General features: G+C 43.8%; 1 protein-coding gene across 7 annotated transcripts in view; it reads left to right on the forward strand.

The window, feature by feature from the left end:
• LINGO2 (leucine rich repeat and Ig domain containing 2) overlaps positions 1 to 24,398 on the forward strand; it is a 561,810-nt gene that overhangs the window by 194,336 nt on the left and 343,076 nt on the right. For 5 of the 7 annotated variants that reach the window (XR_013980678.1, XR_013980679.1, XM_080986845.1 and 2 more), the window contains exon 3: positions 23,419 to 23,496. The gene's annotated coding sequence lies outside the window, so the exon portion shown is untranslated. Of the gene's footprint in view, positions 1 to 8,102; positions 8,261 to 16,226; positions 16,444 to 23,418; positions 23,497 to 24,398 lie in introns of those variants that run through there. The other 2 variants (XM_080986844.1, XM_080986847.1) reach the window with 2 other exon arrangements.

The raw sequence follows: 24,398 nt of genomic DNA on the forward strand, positions 1-24,398 counted from the left end.
AAAGCTGTTCTCTGGATGTCCTGGGGATGGAAATCTTTGTTTCTCACTTGTCCTCATTTTGGCCTTCTGGTCTTCACCTGATTAAACTGTTGGGGTATGTGCAGAGTGCCCATCCTTGTGCCAGCAGAGTGTGCCAAAAGAAGGGAGAAACACCCAGCTGTTCTAGGAAGAGTCAGTCACTTAACGGACAGTATAATGCAGTTTCAGTTACATGCGGTTATAGATACAGGCTGGATCTAGACACATCAAAAAAGCATTTCAGGAAAACGTGTTGTCAAATGCCTTGGTTCTCAAACGCCTTGGTTCTCAAATGCCGAAAACCCAGAAGTAAGTGTTCTGGTTTTCAAATGTTTTTCAGAAGCTGAACGTTCAATGCGGCTGTCGGCTATTGTTTCCAGGGTGCCTGCACCAATCAGAAGCTGTGCCCTGGATTTCGAACATTTCAGAAGTCAAACGGACTTCTGGAACGGATTAAGTTTGGCGCTTTTGTTTTGCTATTTTGCGTTTTTGTTTTTGAGGCTTTTTTGGTTAATTTGTTTTTGTGACTGTGTGGATGATAATTTTTGTCATCTACAATACTGTCTTATTTATTTTATAGTACAGTACATTGATTATTAGGCTGTGTGGTTTAACCCACAGCGCCACCCGTGTCCCTAGTAACCAATGTACTGTAACCTTTACCTTTACATTGATTATTGCTTTCATTTGATGGATCAGTGGTCTTGTTAGATGGTAAAATTCATGTTAAATTGCTGTTTTAGGGGTAGTTTTTAAAAGTCTGGAACGGATTCATCTGTTTTGCATTACTTTCTATGGGAAAGCATGCCTTGGTTTTGGAACGCTTTGGTTTTGGAAGGGACTTCCGGAACGGATTAAGTTTGAGAACCAAGGTACCACTATAGTGGGAAATCACGTTGGTGAAAGACGGAACTCCACAGCGCCATCTGGTGTCATATGCATATAAAACAGTTTTTCTTTACTAATGTAGCTGAGTCCACAATCTCCTTACAGAATTCAGACTATGCCTGGCCAAGGGCAGGGGCCAAGCGTAAACGCAACAGGATTTATACTGTAGATTGGGCTGAGTCATTCTCACATGCTTAACTAGCTGCAGGCACAGGACAAAACACACCCAAATTAAACAGCACACCAGTATTAACCCTTTATTGTCCCTTTTCTCAGCATGTACAAACCTTATATGTTAACATAAGCCTGGCTGTAGACAGACATTTTTTAGAACTGTTTTGGGATAGAGAGGAACACACTGTTTTGTGGGGAGAGGGGTTATCTCCCGGACAAGAAATAAGAGGGCGAGGCAGAAAAACAGCCACCTTCCCTCTTCTACAATGCCCTCCTCTACAATAACTCTCAATCATGACAAGTGTGGTTCCCGCTGGGAATTTCTTTAGAAATGAAGTTGATTCCCCTGGAGCTCCTGGAAATTTCCCCCCATCCCTCAGTCCACAAAAGTAACTCCCGCCACTCCACCCCACCCCACCAAAAAGGGGGGGGGGGAGAACGCCTGGGCTGAAAAATATCAATATAGGCCGAATATGGTAGTCCAAATTGATGCTCTCCGTCCGAAGCCAGATTTTTGCCATTGTCAAACTATGCTCTGACAACGTAAGTGGACCAGAGTGGGAAGAGCAGAGGAGTGAAACAGCATCTGCTGGTCTGTTTTAGAAAGTAATGGATGAGAGCTCTCTGATTCCCTTGTTTTGGGCTCCTGTAGAGCTGACTCTTTGCAGTTTCGCACCTTCAACTACAAGGGCAAGGAAGTCACAGTCATGCTAATGGTGCTCACACTTAAGCTCAACTCCCTTCTGTTTTGCTGAGATGCACAAGAGAGGAATATGTAAGGCCATCCAACATTGCCTCTGAGCTGCTTTCTTCGTCTGTGCTACTGTCTGGTCACATTACCATGGTTTGTGAAGTATTGGTTTAAATCATTTTAATGGCCCTGTGCACTGTAGGATGGATGACCAAATGAAATGGTATTCCATTACAGTGCAGAAATGTCAAACCTTCATAATCTTAGATTGGATCTATTTGTGAAAAGATAAAGTGGTCCATATATATCTCTCGATCTCCCCCTCCCTCCCTCCCTCCCTCCCTCCCTCCCTCCCTCCCTCTCTCTCTCTCTCTCTCTCTCTCTCTCTCTCTCTCTCTGTCTCTCTCTCTCCTGTCTGTCTATCTGTCTGGGATGCAGGTGGTCCTGTGGTCTAAACTACTGAGCCTCTTGGGCTTGCCAATCAGAAGGTCGGCAGTTTGAATCCCCACAACGGGGTGAGCTCCCGTTCCTCTGTCCCAACTCCTGCCAACCTAGCATGTTGAAAGCATGCCAGTGCAAGTAGATAAATAGGTACCACTGCGGTGGGAAGGTAAACGACGTTTCTGTGCACTCTGGTTTCTGTCACGGTGTCCCGTTGTGCCAGAAGTGGCTTAGTCATGCTGGCCACATGACCCGGAAAGCTCTGTGGATAAATGCCAGCTCCCTTGGCCTGAAAGCGAGATGAGTGCTGCAACCCCATAGTCGCCTTGGACTGGACTTAACTGGCCAGGGGTCCTTTACCTTTACCGATACCCAGGTGAGGCTAGAAATGAGCCTTGCCTGGAAACTCTACCAGTCAGTGTACTGATCTTGACTGACCAATGATCTGACTCTTTATAAGGCAGCTTCCTCTGTTCCTAAGATGAAGCCAAGTATGGATTTCGTTGGTTCTTGGGTTATAGAACAGCTTTGATAGCGGGTGAGAAATCCAGGAAGGGGTTTGCAAGAAGAGAAAAATGGGAGAAGAGAAGGAAAGGGACCAAGGGGATAGAAAGATGAAGGGTGTAGGAACAGCAGGTAAATTCTGAAGGGACAAAAAAAAAATCTATCCAAATACCCTTTATCTTTCTTTTAAGCCCTTGTCTATTGTTCCTGTATCCTTCATATTTCTATACCATTGGCCCCTTTCTCCCTTTAAGAATTTTTCAACAGGTTCCTGGAAAATATTATTACTAAGCTGTGGCAGATGTTTCAAGTTAATAGTCCCAGCTCTGAATGAGAGAGAGAGAATCACCAGAATATAATATTGTGTTCTCCTTTATCAAACCGGCAGGGGATGGTGGCCATTAATCCTAAATTCCTTATTATAATTAATTATCATTCATGCACAAAAACCCCTCAGCTTTAATATATGCAGATTTAATTAAATAATATAAAAACTCAGGTGGTTAATCAACTGTGACTTCCTTAGTCTAGTGACGGCGGTACAAAATTTATAAATAGAGATTTGGTGTGCTATATGTGGAATCTCTCTTTTGGTGCCTTCTGTTCCAGTTTTAAAATAGCAATGTGATATTCCTCTAGTGAGCATTTTGGGCAATTACAATTAGTTCTGAACGGAGCCTGCTTTGTGTACTATCAGAAAACTTTTCGCAACATCAGGTAGTCTTCCCACTCTACCTGCTAAAACGTTCACCTTATTTATGTGCACAATCATCTGTTGCTGCCCCTCAAAATTGGTCCATTCTCATTTCCTTTCAGAGATGCTGTCTGCAGGAGCGGATTTACTATAAATATAATGAAGCTTAAGGTTCAGGGCCCCTAATCTTGGAGGGGCCCCAGAATTTAGTCCCCCAAAAGTTTTGGGTTTTGGAGATAATTCAATTTGATTTTTTTTAAAAAATGTATATATGGCATGGCAACAATCCAAAGCTGAGAATCAGTAGCATAGAAGTTACAACTCCATCGAAAAAACCCCCACTCCCCCCCCCCCAAATATTTCTTTTTCTACCATCATCCAAAATCCCCAGTATTTAAATGGGAGGATATTTTGTGAAGCTCTAGTTTATAGTCTTAGAGATTTTAGCTAATCCAAGTTACGGAAAACCATCAAAAATAAAGCTAATTTTACAGCCAACTGGGGAAATAAAGTGCTGTGTTGTGACTAAGCCTCTAATCTTTCAAACTTTTAATCTCCTTTGTGTGCACTTTGTTTGTTTGTTTTTGCAATTATGAAGTGACATTTAATGGACTGTAGCTGAGAAATTTGAATTGGTACATTAGTACGCTAGTCTCTTGTCTTGACAATTAGCTTCAAATATCCTTATGTGGAGTTTCATTACAAATTAATATACATGATGCATATATTTGTAAATAATATAACAAAAATGACTTGGATTTTTTTAAAAGAGTCGCTTACCAATTTGTCCTCATCAATTCATAGATCTGAGATTCTTGTTTATTTAAATTGCTGTTCTTTTACAAGTGCCTTTTCTTTTGAAATTCAGCCTTCTTTGAGTGTGAATGGAATATATTCAGTTCTCTGGCCTGTGTTCCTAGCAATGTTTGAACAATAAGTGGGTAAGTAAAGTGTAGCATTACAAGACAGATGGTCCAGACTAGGATTTCTGAGTCATGAACATTACCAAGTTGCATTGTATCTAGAACATACAGTTTAACAGCCTGAGCTGAGCTCTTTTTCATTGTAATCTCTGAGTGGTGCAAGATTCCCGGAAGTTGCTGGCATTTATCCCAGGGTTTGTGTTTCCTTTGGAAATGAGGCACAGTGGAGACTGTGTTGTCTTTAGGATATATGGTTTATTTACACATATATACAACCTGAGCCTACTTCTATGGAGGAGCTCCCAGCATTGGACTCCAAGAGGGTCTTGCTTCTCCCATAGGCACAGTCCTGGGTTCAAGCAGACATCAGCTTGTGGGAAAGTTAAGGATAGTAGGAAAGGATATATTGAATAAGTATTATGCTTCCTTCACTCAATTCCACTCAATATAGCTGGAAGCTAGTTTGCAGATTCATCTGAAACTCTTAGTTAAGTTTATTCCTGGTGTCCCCTTTTATCCCTCCTAAAAGAATAATACTCTTTCTGAATAAAGTAACAAAACGTTTACTCACATTTCAGTTCATGATTTCATCCCTGAAAGGCAGGCTTTTCTTAGTAGAAAGTGAGTTCATCTTATTCAGGGACTGAGCTCATGTGCTGCTGGCTGAGAGCCAGCAGACAACAAAATGATATTAAGATAACAAAACGGCTGCAGGAGAGCAGCATGGTGGCAGCAAAAGATAGAACAAGACAACTTCAAGACTGAGAAGGTGGCTGCATGACTCGGCTCTTTGATGGAGTCAGCCAGGGCCATGCCCATCTCCCAGGTCACATGCAGGGGGAGGAAGCTCCAGACCAGTGGAAAAGGAAGTTACACTGACTGGACGTCCCCCTGCATGTGCCCACTCTAGGAAAATAAGGAATGTTGCATTTGACTACACCAGTTGATTATATCCCACACAGCTATCCCTGTCTGTTAACTAGCATCTTGCCACACAACTCTTAACTTTTCACTTGGCAGCCATCTAGATTGTTTCTCTGTCTAATGAATCTGCAAAGATGAGCTTGGCATGAGGTGGTTGGTGGAGATAAGTCACAAGACAGAGAAACCTAATAATTTATAGGCGCCTGTTCTAACACAAGGGGCCTTTTAAAATTCACATTAAAATGCAATAAGTGATTCAGTTGCTGGAAAATAGGTTATTTGGGCCCAGTGTTCTCTGTTTCTTAACAAGCAAAGTTGATTGCTTGATAATCTCATCACTCGGTGAGTTTGCTCTCATTCACAGATAATGCATTCATGTAATAAGCATTCTGCCCACTTCAACTGATGTATGATTTCAATAGGAAAAGCCCACTTTTCTGATACTGTCTGGCAAATATCCCAGGCTTAACTAAAATGTTGAGATTGCAGCACAGTTTGTCATGGTTGTGCCTGACATAGCTCTACGCCAAATCTGGGGCTCCTTGGGTTGAATGGCTGTATTTATGCCAGTACCGTGCCTCCATTTGACCTGATAATGCTGGCACAGGAGACAAGCATATGCCTAACCAGGTGTATGCTTAGCCCTTATGTGCATTATTGATGCCCAGGCATTACAGGTAAACATTAAAGGGTGGCTAACACCAGTAAAATTACAATAAAAACATAATGGGGGGGGGACCAATTTAAAATACAGGATAAAATACAATTTAAAAAGCAGTCTCATTTTAATAATAGCTCATAGATCAAAACCATAAGGGGAGGGAAACATAAGGGTCAGACTGAGTCCAAACCAAAGGCCAGGCAGAATAGCTTTGTCTTGCAGGCCCTGCGAAAAGATTTCAGGTCCCGCAGGGCCCTAGTCTCTTGTGACAGAGTGTTCCACCAAGTCAGGGCCAGTACTGAAAAGACCCTGGCCCTAGTTGAGACCAATCTAACCACCTTGCAACTTGGTACCTCCACAATGTTGTCATTTGTGGACCTTAAAGTCCTCCGCAGGGCATACCAGGAGAGGCGGTCCACTTCCTGAGGTGTCGAAATTCTAGGTGCACCTACTGTAGCTGTGGAAATGCCTGGGAGATGCCTGCTGCCTGCAGTAAGGGTAGGGCAAGATATTGTCAAGGAGGCTTTTTGAAAGCCTTATCTGTTCTCTGCAGGGCAAGATGACACCTGAGTAGAAATATTGTGGTAGGTGGTGGCACAAGGGACTGCCCTAGCTCTATCCCAGGAGCTCATGAAGTTCTTCTGTCTCATTTGTCATTCCCTCAGACTAAGGCGTTGTTGTTTAGTCGTTTAGTCGTGTCCAACTCTTCGTGACCCCATGGACCAGAGCATGCCAGGCACTCCTGTCTTCCACTGCCTCCCACAGTTTGGTCAAACTCATGCTGGTAGTTTCGAGAACACTATCCAACCATCTCGTCCTCTGTCGTTCCCTTCTCCTTGTGCCCTCAATCTTTCCCAGCACCAGGGTCTTTTCCAGGGAGTCTTCTCTTCTCATGAGGTGGCCAAAGCATTGGAGCCTCAGCTTCAGGATCTGTCCTTCCAGTGAGCCAGACTAAGATAGTAATTGCATAACCATGTGAATATTATTATTATTGAATAGGACACCCTTATTTTCACCAGAGAAATGTTGTAAGGTATGAGATATACACTTAAAAGAGTGGGCAAGAAGAGGCCTGTGTCAGTAGTGTGGTTGCAGAGTCTTCAAGCAGGTTGACATTTCCTGATTCAAGAGTTTTCCATTCTATCTCTTTAGTCCCCAGTTCCCTGCATGTATCCAAGTTGGCTTAGGTTTGGATACTGCAGATCCTCTAGTTAATCAATAAGTTGTGTCCCTTCATCCATATTTAGGTCTCGTGTCTTCGTTCTGGGTATGAGGGCAAGAGGTGTTCTAAAAATGAGCATTGCTGCAGTTAAACTTAGCATAGCACTTGCTGCCTTAACACAAATGTGGAATCTAGGTTGAGGTCCTGAAAACAAGATCTATCACTTAATAGAACTGAGTGCGCTTCTACTCCTCAGTATTGAAGGAGGGAAAAAAAATGAATAGAATTTATGACCAGCCTCTAGTAAGATTTTAGAAATGGCTGGGGTTGCTCTTCTGGGGAAGTGGCAATAGGGGCAAGACAACAGAAACTAAATGTTGTTTGCCAAAAGAAGAAAAACAAAAGGGCAGTGCAAATCATCTTGGAAGTTCATAGAACAAAAGCTCAGGGGAGGGGAAAAGTTCCTAACGCTTTGATTACACTATCTATAACTACTCTTCTGAGACCATTTTGAAGCAATGAGTGCATATTGCAAAGGTCTACAATTATGGTCAATTATATAATTACATAATGACACCAGATGATTAGCAGCAGATTTCTGGTCTTCTATCTGCAGTTTGCTCAATGGACTGGAATGGCTTGCTTCTCCAACTGGTATCTATATTCCTTTTTAATAATAATAATAATACAGCATCATACATCTTAAATATTCCAAAATCTGATTTAAACTATAAAAAAAATGGGGAAATAATGGATATTTTGTGTTCAAGTTTATGATCTTATAGGAAAGTCAAAATGGCAAAGTAACATGCTTTATGGCTGTAATTTAATTTGTGTTAAATGTTCAGCAAGGAAAAAAGGGACCTAGTCAGCTTTTCTCAAGCAGAGAGAAATTAAGAAGGATGTGATACCTTTGATACCTTTACAGAAGCACACTCCTATCAGCTGCAAAATCAGAACTACCCTTAGTAATAGCAATTCTGCTGCAACCAGTGCTGATCTCATTCTTTTTCCCCATCCAGTTTTGAAATTCCCTTTCGATGAGCCTATCTTATTAAATCACTTCCTCTTGGAGAAGATTGTTCTGTGCTGGACAGCAAGAACACTTTGGCAGCAAATATTTCAGGGGTTGCTTACAGAGCCTTGACAGTTGATGGAGCTTATTAACTTTCTGCTCCCAGTAAGTACAGATCTTTACAAATATCTTCCCCGCTTTTAGGTGCTGTTCTTCCTCTCTCTCTCTCTCTCTCTTGGCATGTGAGTAGATGCCTCACATGTTAATGACAGCATTTCCAGTATTTTGAAGGAAAGTACAGCTTGCAATCCCCTCTTTGTATAGCCAGTGTTTGCCGTTAGTTAAAGGGTCCTCAAGCCCCTTTATTTATTTAATTGCATTTATATAATGCCTTTCTACAAGGCACCCAGGGTGGTGAGAATTAGTAATGTAAATTTCTAGTCCAGGTCAATCAGGGTTAAGCTGCTGTGGTGCCTGGTTTTGCAGCTGCTATGCAGAATTCTAAGGAACTTTTGCCCGGCTTTTCGTGGGAGGCAGGCAGTGGTATTGTTTGCTATTTTTAGCATTACCCATTTTGCTGCCCAGGGGACTCAGCCATCTTGCTGGTCTGGAAATTGAAAAGAAGCCACCTCACAATAGGTGTGAGTTTTCTGCCTGACATTGGAGTGCAAGAAGGGAATACGTGACAGGAGAGCTTTCTAGCATGGCTGCCCTTCTCAGAAAACCAGCAGCTCCGTTTTAATTTTGTTACATATATTTCATGCCAAAGTCAGGAGCCACTCATATGTTGCCAGTGCAGAGTGGCATCCATGTGGCCCCATCCCATGCTGCTCCAGTACTTGTCATTGAGCTGTCAAGCAAGGAATGTCCAGAGGGAGGAATTAACTCTTTATCATCAAAAGTACACCTACAAATTAGGTGACGACATGCCCATCTCAGCTACTCCTAGATGTGCACCCAATGAGGCAGTTGTTGCAACAGAGAGGCCCCGCCTCCAACCTCTGCTTATTATCTTCCTCACCAGAGCTGTGCACAAGCACGTGAATAATAATAATAATAATAATAATAATACTTTTTTAATGTATTTATACCCCGCCTATCTGGCTGGCTTTCCCCAGCCACTCTGGGCAGCTTCCAACCGAATATTAAAAACAATACAGCATCAAACATTAAAAACTTCCCTAAACTTCAGTTGCCTTTTAAAAGTAAAATAGTTGTTTATTGCCTTGACATCTGCTGGGAGGGCGTTCCACAGGGCAGGCGCCACTAACGAGAAGGCCTCCTGCCTGGTTCCCTGTAACCTCACTTCTCGCAGTGAGGGAACTGCCAGAAGGCCCTTGGTGCTGGACCTCAGTGTCCGGGCTGGACGATGGGGATGGAGACGCTCCTTCAGGTATACAGGTGAAGACTCTGCCTGCGTGTAACTTGTTTCTGCTCCTCCTTTTTAAGCCCTCCTCTGGTCTTGGGAGCAGGGGCATAGGAAGGGGGGCGGTGGGGGCGGACTGCCCCAGGTGCCTTCACTGAGGAAGGTGACATTCAGCACACCGGCCGCCCGTGACTCCCAAGCCTACTCTGAACCGTCTGGGTAAGGGGGGAAGCTGAGCCGCTTTGCTGGCGGCATTCCCCCCTTCCCCCTTCGTTTTGACAGCTTGGGGGAGGCTTGGGAGTCACAGGTGGGCTGTGCACTGAATGTCTGTCATGGGTGGCTCGCTCTGCCCCTGGCTGCAGGACGTGTGCACCACTCTGGGCACCTCGGGAGCGCGCCCACCCTGGGCAGCACGGGCATATGCTCTGTCACTGCTTGGGAGACAGTGGAGCAGGAGAAGTGGGGCCAGGAGGAGAAGGTGTGGAAGCCTTCAACTTTACACCAGCCTGACCTGTCTCTCCCTCCTTCCTGGCCCTGTTCTCCACTCTCCAATCCTGAAGCTTCTCCTGCCTCAGACTCTCATTTCCGGGCTGCTACAGGTTCCCCCGGGTCACTGATCCCTTGTTCCAAGTCAGCCTCCAACCCCTGTTCTCCCAGTGCCCGCTCCTCGGAATCCAGCCGCCCCCCCTCTGTCCAGCCAGTCCCTGACAAGCACACTAAGAAAACAGATGCCATACGGTGCAAGCACAATCATGGAGTTACTTCCCAGGTTTGGGGTCCAGGAATTGGGGGCGTAGGAAGTCATTGCATCAGTAGGGACCTGGATGACATAGACTTTTCCCTCTTACACTGTGCAGAAAATGGGCAAGATACAATTATGAACATGCTCACGCCGTACATACAAAGCACTATGATGCGACTTTAAACTGCGATGGCTTCCCCCAAGGAATTCTGGGATCTGTAGTTTGTTAAGGGTGCTGAGAGTTGTTAGGAGATTCCTGTTCTTCTCCCACTGTGATGTAGTGGTTAAGAGCGGTAGACTTGTAATCTGGTGAACCGGGTTCGCATCTCCGCTCCTCCACATGCAGCTGCTGGGTGGCCTTGGGCTAGTCACACTTCTTTGAAGTCTCTCAGCCCCACTCACCTCACAAAGTGTTTGTTGTGGGGGAGGAAGGGAAAGGAGAATGTTAGCTGCTTTGAGACTCCTTTGGGTAGTGATAAAGCGGGATATCAAATCCAAACTCTACTTCTTCTTCTTCCCAGAGCTATAATTTCCAGAGCAGTTTAGCAATATGACATGGTGCTTCTCTTTTCGTTCAGATCCCTTTCAAAGCATGCTCTCCATTAATCCATTGGCTTCACCCCTCAATCACCACTCCTATGTATAGCCAAACCAGATTAACTGTATTTGTTTAATTAACTCCTTTATACCCTTTCCATCCTTTCTCCTCCTGCTTTTGTTGCATTTCTTAGAGTTTAGATTGTGAGCTTGTTGGAGGCAGGGACCTGCTTCCTTGCTAGAGAAGCTCTTTAACACAATATTGTTGCAATCCTATACACAGTTAATTTGGGAACAGCCAGTGAGACCAGGGTTCACAGCCACACTTGGCCATGAAGCTTGTGGGATGACCTTGGGCAAGTCGCTGCCTCTCAGCCTAGCCTACCTCACAAGGTTGTTGTGGGGATTGCAGGAGGAGAACCATGTATGCCACCTTGAGCTCCTTGAGGGAAAAAGTGGGATATAGTAAGTGTGCTAAAATTAATAAATTAAGCAGCTGAACTTACTTTGGCTTCCTAGGATTGTTTGGTGGATTTATGGTGTTACAATTATAATAATTAATAGCAATGGGTGCATGCATATCATTTCTTCTGTATGAAAATATTGTCATCTTCAAGTCATAGGGAAATACAACCTGTTTACAATACAAGTATTTCCTTGACGGAAGTCACCTGCCTCTTCCCACAGCAAATGAAAACCAGCTGTCCACACATTGCATGAGACAACTATTGCCTCAAAGGTCTCACAGGGTCTCAGTGGATTTCCTAATTTCATAAGGAATAGTTCACAAATAAAGCGATAACTTCACAAGAAAATGAATTCGGTTTGTGTGGATACCTTCTGTTTATCTTCTTGAATAATGCCCTAAATGGTTTTGTTGTGTTCTCTAGAGTTATAAATTGTGTTTAGCACTGGTGATTTGGGGGAGGGGAGGACTGAAGAGAGAAAGCTATCACTCCCGAGTGTTTTTTAGCGGGGATAGGTTCATGTGAGTTGACATTTTTGAGGCATTTATCAGTAAAATTGAAAGTGTGCTAGAATTCAATCACAGCATCTTGAAATCGCAGAAAATATCTTTTGAGTAGAAAATGTTGCCAATTTGCTGGGTGCCCGCTTGAGAAAGGCTACCGATGACATTCACTTATTGGATAGACTGTTCACCCACTATAAGTCAATTCTGTGTTAAATCAAAAATTGCATATAATGGGGTATAGGTGTCACACAACACTTTAGAACGGGTTCTCCACTTCATACCATCAGTATCAAACAAAGATTGGTTTAAGCCTATCTTCCCCTTCCATTTCTTATGCCCAGATAGTTTCTCCTGTGCTTTGGGGGGGGGGGGGGATATATGAAATGAAGTACCAGAAGTTTAAGACAGATTTTTTATTCACTTTGCTGGCTGCCACAGCTACAAGTTATTTAAGGGTTTGAGATAAGTTTTTGTTTTTAATCTTAGCCCCAAAAATCTTGCCTGTAAAGTAAAGTAGCCCTGGCAATAACCAAAGTAGGGGAGAAATATACAGTGGTACCTCGGGTTAAAAACTTCGTTCTGGAGGTCCGTTCTTAACCTGAAATTGTTCTTAACCTGAGGTACCACTTTAGCTAATGGAGCCTCCCACTGCCGCCACGCCGCTGCCACCACGCGATTTCTGTTCTCATCCTGAAGCAAAATTCTTAACCATGGTACTATTTCTGGGTTAGCGGAGTCTGTAACCTGAAGCATCTGTTACCTGAAGCGTCTGTAACCTGAGGTACCACTGTACATCTATTGCTGCTCATCTGAAGAATATACATGAAAAGAGTATCATTTTTTTTGCTGGATCGTGGTTTCTTTAAGAAAAATAGAACTGTATCATTGGAAGGGACACCCAACCAATCATTTAATTATATGTTTTAGGACCTTTCCTGGTACCAACATCAGTAGTTATCTGGGTCGTCTTCTTCTTACCCCTTTTGAAAGTAAGGACAATATTTCCCCACCTCTAGTCTGCAGGGACATTGCCTGCTCTCCAAGAATTATCAAACATTACAAACAGAGGCTCTGAGGTTGCATTCACAAGCTCGTTTGGTATGGCTCATCAGGCCCTGGAGAAGGGGAGCCAACTTGGGCCCCAGGTTATGGGTGCCCAGTGTGTCACCATCAAGACATCACCTCTGGCCTCAAAACCTGACTTCCGGCGCCACTGGAATTCAGGTTCTGAGACATTGCGAGACCTCGGAAAGCATCTCTGAGGTCTCACGAGCCCTCAGATGTGACTTCCGGTGCTTCATGAGGCTCTGGAAGTTGTGTCGGGGGCCCTGCAGTGTGGATGCTGAGTCCGCCTATAATTGACTCCCCTGCCCTGGATAGGAATTTGGAGCTGAAGTCCAACAGCAGGCCTAGAAATCTGTTCCTTTGTCAGCACGGTATTGCCATAGTTCTTCAGACCTCTGCCTGAGAAAGTCAGTTTAGGCATGTGTGTCAGCCCTGTGTCTTCTGCAGTGAAGACGGACACAGATAATCCATTCAGCTTCTCTGCAACGTCCTTATGCGCCTTTACTGAAGCTTTAACTTCCAATAGTTCCATCTGCTGTAAGCCTCCCAGAATGGCTGGGGAAACCCAGCCGGATGGGTGGGGTATAAATCATCATCATCATTATCATGATCATCTCCCTAGTCAGTTTCTTGCTTCTGAGTCAGCTAGTATAGCTCAGTCAGTAAAGCGTGAGACTCTTAATCTCAGTGTTGTGGGTTCAAGTCCCACGCTGGGCATAAGAATCCTGCGTTGCTGGGGGTTGGACTAGATGACCCTCGTGGTCCAACTCTAGGATTCTACCATTTAATAAATAAATAAATAAATAATGCTAGTTTTAATGTTTTTAGCTATAAGTCCCTCAAATTCTCCTTTTAGCTATAAGTCCCTCAAATTCTCCCTTTCCCTTTTAAAACAAACAATCCCTTATTGTCTGCTTTTATCAAAAACGCATTAGGGCAAGGCTTGCATTTTCTAAAGGAAGTTTCTTGCCCTTAACAGCATCTTTGTCTCTGCTTATTAACCACACTGGCGTCCTCCTGGACTTGGTAACTTTCCTGGTCTGCGGTGGGCGTGCTAGCTGAGTTTTGCACTGAGTAACCCCCAAGTGTTCTGAAGAGGTTTGATCCCTTTGACTTTCCCTTTCAGCTTCCTTTTTATCAACCTCATTTAGCATTATTGTTATTTTTCAGAACTTTCCTCTCTCGAAGTCAGCTGTGGCTAGGTTTCCTCGGCAATTGTTCACTTACATAAAAAATGGAATTTGATAGCACTTTGGTAGTAGCTCAGTATGCAGCCAAGTATAAATAATACACCTGAATATCATTATTGTGCAGATGGCCACGTCAGCACAATCAACTTGACATTTTAACACCTCCTATATGTGCCATTAAATGCTCTGTGCAGCTTTATGAAGCTCCAATCACATCACATTGCTCTAATATTTCAAAGGTCTTCTGTAAGAAAAGCTACATACAGGGCCAGAGGATTAGATGGGATTCAGGATGGTGGAAAGGGAGATGTTAGAATGTTATTGCTGGTTATTACCTTTGTATCTCACCTGTCCTGCAAAGAACACGGTTCTCCTCCTCCCCATTTCATCCTCACAACATCCCTGTGAGGCAGGTTAGACTAAGAGACTATGGCTAGCTCAGGGTCACCCAGTGAGCTTCACAGTTGGGTGCATGGACGTCCACCAGAATTTGGGGAAGGGGCACTGAAAGGAAGACTAGACTAGTTTCTGGTGCACAATGAGTGTTGCAGATATTAAATATTGTGCAGTTCGAAGCGACTGGAAGCATAAGAACCGACTCCTTTGGAAATGAAGCATTGTCCAAGTTACAGGGAGCCAGGCAGAGGGCCTTCTTGGTAGTGGCACCTGCCCTGTGGATCACCCTCCCATCAGATGTCAAAGAGAAAAATAACTACCAAACTTTTAGAAGACATCTGAAGGCAGCCCTGTTTAGGGAAGCTTTTAATGTTTAATAGGTTATTGTATTTTAGTGTTTTGTTGGAAGCCGCCCAGAGTGGCTGGGGAAACCCAGCCAGATGGGCGGGGTATAAATAATAAATTGTTGTTGTTGTTGTTGTCGTCGTCATCATCATCATCATCATCCAGGCCCATGGAAATATTATGCAAGCTTTTACTGGCAGCACTTTTTTCATAACAGAATCAAGACATCAAAAAATGTCTATACAATAGCTTGTGCTGTCCAGCACAGGCTCAGCATCTTACAAAATATGGAATAACCCAAACAGACCTATAAGCAAAGGTCTCTCGCTCTTGCTCTCCAGCCTGCTTTAAAGCTTCCAGGCTGTTTGCTCTTCCTTCAGGAAAGCCCTTTCGTTGCATTGTTTTCCCTGTGGCATTCAGAGAGAGGTCTCAGTTTACATCTTCACTCCAATGACTTTGGGAGGAAAGACTCAAAGCAACTCCTTTCAACTCCTTTGGAGGTTGCAACCCAATACCTCTTGCATGATCTCAGGTTTAGAACCCTGTGGGGGGAAACCCAGTGTTAGCAATATACATTTAGGAAGTTTTTCATTTTAAACGTTCCTTAATACATAAATGGGGACATGGGTGGCACTGTGGGTTAAACCACAGAGCCTAGGACTTGCCAATCAGAAGGTCGGCGGTTCGAATCCCCACAACGGGGTGAGCTCCCATTCCTCGATCCCTGCTCCTGCCAACCTAGCAGTTCAAAAGCACGTCAAAGTGCAAGTAGATAAATAGGTATCGCTCCAGTGGTAAACAGCGTTTCTGTGCACTGCTCTGGTTCACCAGAAGCGGCTTAGTCATGCTGGCCACATGACCTGGAAGCTGTACGCCGGCTCCCTCGGCCAATAAAGTGAGATGAGTGCCGCAACCCCAGAGTCGGTCACGACTGGACCTAATGGTCAGGGGGGAAACCCAGTGTTAGCAATATATATTTAGCAAGTTTTTCATTTTAAACCTTCATTAATACATACACATTTTTCATTTCTGTGTGAATTAAACCATTATATTTAACAATGTGGCTTGCCAGGAACCTGTTTCTGGCCCTCTGGACTCCCCTAGGAACACAAGAGCCTGCTGGAGACACTGAGTAGCCTGGGAAGAGTTTAAAGGGCCAGATAGAGAGTCTTAAGACCCTTGGCCGTGAGGTTCCCCAACCCTGAAATAGTGGGTTTTGTTTTGTTTTCTTTGTACCTGTGCACAATGAAAAATAAGGTAGTCAAGCCACTAATCCAGTAAGCAGGTGAGAACCTCGGTTGTCTCTTGAAAAGGAACAGAAAATATACATGGTTTGGAATCTATGTTATTTGTTCCGTGTATTCAGTGCTTATTTTCTGGGGGGATGCAAGGGGACGCATAACCCTAAACATTTTGTGAATCTTAAGTTTGGCCTCATTGAGGGGCAGTATTTCAATATGAGTAGGAAAATGAGAGTACCCCTAAACATTTTTTATAGAAAAAAAGCACTGTCTGTATTTCAGATATATCAAAAATGAGATTGTTCACATATTTGATTACCTTCACTTCTTAAAGTAACTGAACTACTGCATATTGGTTTGTTGTTGTTTTTTAAAGATACCTTTTTATTTTCTTCACGAGCAGGCAAGTTTATTAAGGTTACCAGATACTAGAGGCGGATGCAAAGAACCTATTAATGGAAATTCCAGAACAAGTGCTACTACTAAATAGATGGTACTTACATTACTGATTATTTTCTTCAATGCTAATAATAATACTTAACATTTGTATGGTACTAACTAGTGTTCAAGCAGGGGGAGGCCCATAGCTCAGAGGCAGAGCCAGAGGCATAGCATTGGGGAGGGGAGCAGGGGCCATTGCCCCAGGCACAAATTCTGAAGGATGCAACTGGGCTGCAGTGGTCCTGAAGGTGCTGAGAGACTGGAAGGGAAGTGGCATCCTTTTCTCAAATAGCATGTGTGTCTTCTGGGCAGCCGAGTGGGCTGTGAATGGAAAGCAGAGAGGTGGTCAGACCCTCCCCTTGTGGGGCAGAGCCCCTTCTTGCTGCCTGCCCCCTTTGGTACCTCAGGGTGGTGTGTCACATGCTTCTCATGACACAGATGTGCCAGGCAGCCCCCTTGGCTCTCTCCTGCCCCAGGGCTGCTGCCGAACCCACAGCCAAGGCTCCCATACAGGAGCAGGAAGGCACAGGCCTTGGCCGGCACAATAAAATGAACTCTCAAAATGTCAGCAAATAATAATGAAACAGAAATTCACTCAGAGCAAAGGTAATAAATAATTACTAGTCTGTGATCAATAAAAATAGCTGCCAGTCACAATGCATAAAATACAACAGTACATACAAAACCACATAAAAGGATCAAATTGAGAAACAAAGATAGACGCAACTTATAAAACCATTTCCCGACCCCCAAACTCCTCTTATATCAATTGACAGCAACTCTCCAGGGTCAAGGAGAGGGGACCCCCCCCCCCCCAGACCTACCTGGAGACGCCAAGAACTGAACATGGGACCATTGGTTGTTAAGGCAAATGACCTACCTCTGAGTCCCAGCTCTTAAGTGCCTGCTCAGGAGAGGCGATGCTTGTGTTTAATTCTTGATTCGTTGTGGCTGTGATGGAAACTAAGTGCTCTTTGAATGAAGCAATCCCTCCCCTACCTTCCCCCTTTACCTTTTTGTCATAACAAATCCCATTTGTGTACTTAATGAGTCGAGATTATGAAAGGGAGGATCGTAAAAGTTTAGTAGGCCATAATGTTATATAATTCCGTTGGTAACTGGTATTTTCTGTCAAGTGATGTTTCCTTTTTATTAATTACCCTGCAGCTGAAGTAACACTGAATGTCAGGCTCAGCTTTAACAGAAATTGCAATTTGTAGTGGTAACTGAACCCGAAAAGGTTGTCATATCAGCCGCAGCTAATTCAGAAGCTTGTAGCATGCTCCCTAGATAGAAGAATTGTGAAGTCATTGAACATTGGCAGATATTTGGAGGGGGGGGGATAGAATTAATATATTGTATTTTTTCCCCATTTCAATCTTTATTGGTTTATAAACAATACATCCATTCACCTTAAAACACCAAAACACAAAAAAAAATTACAAACAAACCACTACCAATACAAAAAAAGAAAAATATAACTAAAAAAGAAGAAGAATATATTGTATCAGGGGTAGGGAATAGGGCTGAGTGATATCTGGTTTTCAACATTGTGATATATCACCAGCTAAACATTGTGATATATCACAGTGTCTGAAATAAGGATGGAGCTATACCAAGGCACTGGCTACCCCTGCCTTGGAGTGTCCTGAAGTCTGTACTATTCAAATTGCCCACCATCACTTAAGCAATAAGCATTTATTGGGTTGGAGCTGTGGGTGACTGCATCCAAATCTGGGCCTGGAATGTCTGTTTGCAAAGCCTGATGTCAATTACTGGAAGTCGCAGTAAGGCCAAAGGTCTGAAATACAGCAGGCAGAAGGTATTGCCTTGTTGACAAAGCAAGGGGCAAAAGGACAGGCTTCTAGGACAGTATTTATTACAGACAGGACCAGTCCTGATGCTTCTTACTGTCTACCAGTCACAGAGCCATTAACTGTATCTGAAGCAGACTCTGAATCTCAAGACTCTGAGGACAGCTCCTGGCTTCAGGCCATGAGGTCCTGGTTCATGCTTTCGGGTCATGGACAAGATTCTGAAAGATGACAGGTGAGGCTTGGGTATATAACAGTAGAGCAAAAAAGAGCAAAAACACCAGCGGCATTTCCCCCCTTTCATCAGGTTATACTGAAGCTGAAGGGAATGCAAAGGATACAGTCACGTTGGCAGTTGTTTGTAGATGTACAAAGACCTGCAGTGGTAGCTGACACAGTTTTCTAGTAAAGATATGGACACATAGCCTCCGATTTGCTTCCTTTGTTCTGTGCAGCAGACAGTCCTGAGAGATAGAGGAGCAAGAGGCTGGGATGCAGAGTGGGCTTAATTTTTTATCACAGACACATACCAGAATGTTAACAGAAGTTGCTCTGTTCAGCTTCCTTGTGGGTTTTTCTTGACGAAAGAAGAATAAGGATGTTAGTTTTAGATTCTCTCTTCTATTACTAGTGGAGCTTCTGAAATGAGACATGGTGAGTGCGTGCCAGTAAATGTATAAAAGCACCTCTGTATTTATTCAATTTACAGTACTTTCCTTAAAAGACAGCGCAGGGCAGCTTATTGAAGAGTAAATGAATTAAATGTACAGAAGGCAGAGAAGAGTATTCAGCAATATGTAGCAGGGGTGGTAAAGTGTGAAGCTGTCAAGCACTGATGTTTAGCTTAAGTGTCCCCTTTTTCATGTTAGTTTTTTTTTGGGGGGGTAGGGTTGCAATTTTGGCATTTCAATATAAAACATGAGCAAGGAAATGTTGATGTTTTTCTTGCACTGATCTCCTTTCCTGTATGAGCCAGCTTTCACAGGTGGGGTGGACAACCTACTGATCAACCACCTGACATCCGAATGATGTCATATGATTGACACTTGTCGAATTCTCTTGCACAGCACTTCCCAAAGGACTGATGATCAGTTGTCCTCTTTGAGAAGTGCTTCCCGAGGGTCAGATTAAGCCTGCAGGCTGGAGCTCCCCACCCCTTCTCTAGTTTTCTTCACCTCCCCCAGTTTTACCCCATAACAACTCTGTGGGGTAGATTAGGCAGAAAAATGATGACTGGCTTAGCAGTGTTTTGAAGCTGCGGTCTCCCTACTTCTAGTTCAACACCCTAAGCATTTCTTCACTCTCTTTCCAAAATGAAATGGGCTTTCTGTGCCACAAACACAGCTAACTTTCTGAATGCTGAGCATAAGCTGCATCTCTCTATTTATTACCTGATCAGAAAATCTATGAAAATGCAGGGGTGGAAGGGATTAGTGATGTGGTGTGTCAGTACAGAGAAGCTTGAAGTTTGGCTTTGGGCATGGGGGAGAAACTTCACATGTTCCTTTCTGAACAATATTTTATATTAATAGGGCATGCTTCAAAGGGCTTATTTCTCCTAGAATTCTTGTGAAACTTGGCATTCCACTATCTGTTAAAAAAACTGATGTAGTCTATCTAACCTTATAGTCTTAAAAGCCTCAAAAATGTAAAGCCTTTTGGTAGAAAAGTTATTCATCCTACGGTAAATAAATATTTTTACTCACACTTGGAGCAACTTAGAAGTCTACAGTTGAGGGATTGAGAACTCTTCCTCCGCCCAAGTACTTTGCCTGACTCCATTATTCCTAATTCCTAAGGAAAGGTGCTGTGTTTGCACATAATGCTGTGCCATAGTTTAAACAAAGCCAGATTTATAGAGCCGGTGATGAACCATGGCTCCAGATTATAACTTTTGGGCAGTAAACAAAACATAATTTAGCTGCTAGACAGGGCTCACACATAATGGCACATCAAGGTTTAATAAATCATACTTTAGCATCAGTGGTGTAGCATGGGTTGCCAGTGCCCACAGCTGTGCTTGGGTAGGTGGGAGGGAGGAAAACAGACAATGCACACAGGAACATTCAACTACCTAATGGTGTCCATGACACCTAGGAGATCACAGCCTCAGAGATAAGAAACGAAGAGCCGTTCCGTTGTCTGGAGAGGTCACTTCCTGGTTTCATGGAGAAGCCGTTTGCAATGGAGCCCAGAAATGGAAGTGTGCAGCTGTATTGAGGCAGAACCAGGTGTTGAATTTTTGTGCCCCAACAATTTTGTGTCCAGGACAACTGCCCCTGTGCCCCCACACCACATCACTGTTTAGCATTATGTGCCAGCCAGGGCATTGTGTCATTAAATTCTCTATGACAAGTGCTCTGCTACTTGGGTTGCAATCCTCAGCACGCATATGTTGAAGATTAACTGGAAATCTTTGCTAGGTAGAGCAAGTTCACCAATGTATGTCTAGCACTTGGTAACTGAACAGCAAGCAAACCACAAGTTTGCTGTGAGTATAGTAGTGTTATTTCAAGGTTTCCTCACAGTAAACAGAGGGTTGATAGGCTACAGGCACGAAGTGTGTACATCCAAGAGAACCTCTACCTATCAAGGTTCTCTGGCACATAAGGTAAAGGTAAAGGGACCCCTGACCATTAGGTCCAGTTGTGGCCGACTCTGGGGTTGCGGCGCTCATCTCTCTTTATTGGCCGAGGGAGCCAGCATACAGCTTCCGGGTCATGTGGCCAGCATGACTAAGCCGCTTCTGGCGAACCAGAGCAGCGCACGGAAACGGTGTTTACCATCCCGCCGGAGCAGTACCTATTTATCTACTTGCACTTTGACATGCTTTTCGAACTGCTAGGTTGGCAGGAGCAGGGACCGAGCAACAGGAGCTCACCCCGTCGCTGGGATTCGAACCGCTGACCTTCTGATCGGCAAGTCCTAGGCTCTGTGGTTTAACCCACAGCGCCACCAGCGTCCCTCTGTGGCACATAACCCCCCACATTTTCCTGGCTGCTCATTTGCCTATAAAACATCTTACTCCTATTATGGATTTCCTTTCATGGGGTGAATTAGGTGATCACTGGTTTATGGAATAATAAATACTGTATAAATCTGTGGTTGTGTCATTCTACTACCCTAGATGAGCAGCATTAAACATTGGGGCAATGTTATTACTGTATCTGGCTGTGCATTTGCAATCTTAATGGTAACTAGGATGTCTTCAGTGCAAGTTTTAAGTTAGATATGGTTTCCCGGTTTCCCCAGATACATGTCTCAGGGCTGTTATATTTCTCTTGACCTTCTGCACTAACTAGGAGCAAGGATCATGTGCACACCATCTTTTTCTGAAGGCCTTGGAACAGTTTGTTCTGACAGCTTGGTAGGCAAAGGAGAGGTTGTTTCTCCGAGCACATTTCTTGAGACCTCATCAAACGACGAAGTCACAAAGGCTGCACATCTAGTTAAAGGGTGTAGGTGACCATTCCATTCAAAATCTGCATGTGACAAGACAGAAATAACCTCTAGCCTTAATAGGGCAGCTTAGCACACACTGAATAGTTGGGTTTGTTTTTCCGAGGTCGTTCAGGGATGTGGAAAACATCCCCATCAGATGTTGTCACTTTAGAAGCTTTGCCACTGGGTAGAACAACTGCTTTAGCTATCTGATCACAGACAAACAGTCCTGCTTAACTTTTATTTTATTTTATATGTATATATTTAGTTTCATTTATCCAACTTCCCACCTTCCTAGTGCTCTGTAGGCATCCTTAAAGGGCTATTGGAGAGAAGACTTTAAAAGGGTCAGTAATATTTTATGTGTGGTTCTACCAGGGAAGGAGGTGGCACTGTGGTCTAAACCCCTGAGCCTCTCGGGCTTGCCAGTCAGAAGGTCGGCGGTTCGAATCCCCGCAACGGGGTGAGCTCCCGTTGCTCTGCCCTAGCTCCTGCCAACCTAGCAGTTTGAAAGCACACCAATGCAAGTAGATAAATAGGTACCGCTGTGGCAGGAAAACAAACAGTGTTTCCATGCGCTCTGGTTTCCGTCACAGTGTTCTGTTGTGTCAGAAGCTGTTTAGTCATGCTGGCCACATGGCCAGGAAGCTGTCTGTGGACAAACCCTGGCTCCCTCGGCCTGAAAGCAGGATGAGTGCCACAACCCCATAGTCGCCTTTGACTGGACTTACCTGTCCAGGGGTCCTTTAACTTTACAATATGTGTGGTGTTTGGCAGAAGCATAAAACAGAAAGTTCTCTTTTTGCCTCCTTAAAACTTGGGTTCCATCTGTAGTATACATTTAAAGCAGCAGCATACCATTCCAAGAAGCCATAGCTTCCCCAGTGGTGTAGCCTGGGGGGAGTGCAGCCGGGGCGATTGTCCTGGAGCATTGTGGGAGGTGCTGTTCATGCTGCCCTCCTGGAACCAGCCCTGGCTGTTATGTCCTTCTCATGCAGCCTCCCCAAGCGGCTTTGCATACAGTGTTTCCATGGCAGGGCATGGTGGATGAACAGAGCCCACCGCTCTGGGCTATTCCTCACTGCTGAAGCAAGACCAGCCCCAAGAAGAAGTGTAGTTTGCTAACGGACTGAGAGATTTTGGGAAACCCCTGTTTCCCCCACAAAACTACAGTTCAGCGTAGTACTGTACAGTCAGACCCTGTTCCCAGGGAACTGTTGGAGTTGTAGCTCTGCGAGAGGAATCTGCAGGGGACAAGAGGGTGGAACCAGGGCCAGTAACCAAAGCAGCTGCTCCACCCGTCACATGATGCTAGGTGTGTGAGAGAAGAACATCCCTTTGATTGTGATATTTGCATCTGTACTAAAGTCAGGAAGGGAGAATGGTTCAGAGTGCACCACTGGTGCCATTCTGCAAGACCAGATTCACCAATGCATATGTGGTGCATCTACAAAAACTGCCTGCTGATGTGAGATCTATAGAAGTCCCCCCTGCATGTAGGCTTATTTCAAACCCATATTAACCTTCCAAGAATCCAGTTCACGTTTTCCAATTCTTAATTTGTTTTTGATTGTGTTTTAGATCCTTTTCCCACGTGTGGTGTAAATAGATGATAATAGGATTCCATAATCAAAACGCAGTTAAAGGAGGCTCTAAAGTATAACTTTCTTGTGGCACATGCACATTAAGAATATCTTATTCCCATGTCAAGCAACTGGACATGAGAATGGCAACTTTAACCATTATTGACTTATTGTCTTAATTTCTTTTAGTGAAGTGAGCACTGGAGCTGGGAGACTTGGCTGTGAGTTACACTTCCTCCCTTTATCAATGGATTCCAGTCTTACACGGTAAGAGTTCTGGGGTTTGCATCCCCCCTCAACACTCATTTCAGATGATTCTATTAAAAGAGGGAATTCTATGATGTGGGTAGTGCTATAATGTGTGTGGCTATGTATTTTTGCATGCATTTTTTAGTCATATTAATGATTTGATGCTTTTGTTAACTTAAAGCAATATTCTAGGGGTTCTTCTGAGAAAGTGTTTCTCTTGCAAAATACTATTGCTGTATACCTAGAAACACAAAAGACTTACAAAATGATGTGTCACTGGCCTGTAGTTTGTTGTGCTCTGCATTTAGCAAATGAAGTTGGGGGGTGAATGACTTATTTTTGAGTGCTGTAGCCTTGAATTTATTTAATATATGGGTTTGGATTCACTCGGGGCTCTTCTAGACCATGTGTTTATTGAGCATTCATTTTGATTTGCTTGCACGATGCTTATGCGGAAGTTAGACTATAGGTTCATCCAAACGTTCCTTTTGTGCCACACTTTCCAGGCACAGGCCCACACTTTCCCAGTCTGTTTGGTTTGTTTTTGTCCCACTGTTTTCCTCAAGAAAAACCCACTATTTACTGCCAAATCAGAATAAACAGCAATCTGTAGAAAACCCAAACACTCTTTGCTCCAATTCAGTGGTTTATGACAACCAGTGTTCTTCCTGATGTGCTTATGTGATGTTTATACATTTTCCCGTTAATCATTTGTTCATCCCACACTCTTTCATTCTGTTCTGCAAGGCACTTTCCTAACAACAAAAAGACTTTTTGAAGTGGATTTGTTGCATTCAGGCAACAAATCTACTGATTGTGCAAACCTGAATTTACAGGATGCTCTTGAATCACTTTCACAAAATACAGTCTGAAGGTGACCTTGGTAATTTTGTCCTGATTCATATCTTAAAGAAACCTGA

This window comes from Podarcis pityusensis (genome assembly GCF_964106645.2).
Source record: "Podarcis pityusensis genome assembly, chromosome: 17".
NCBI lineage: Eukaryota > Metazoa > Chordata > Lepidosauria > Squamata > Lacertidae > Podarcis > Podarcis pityusensis.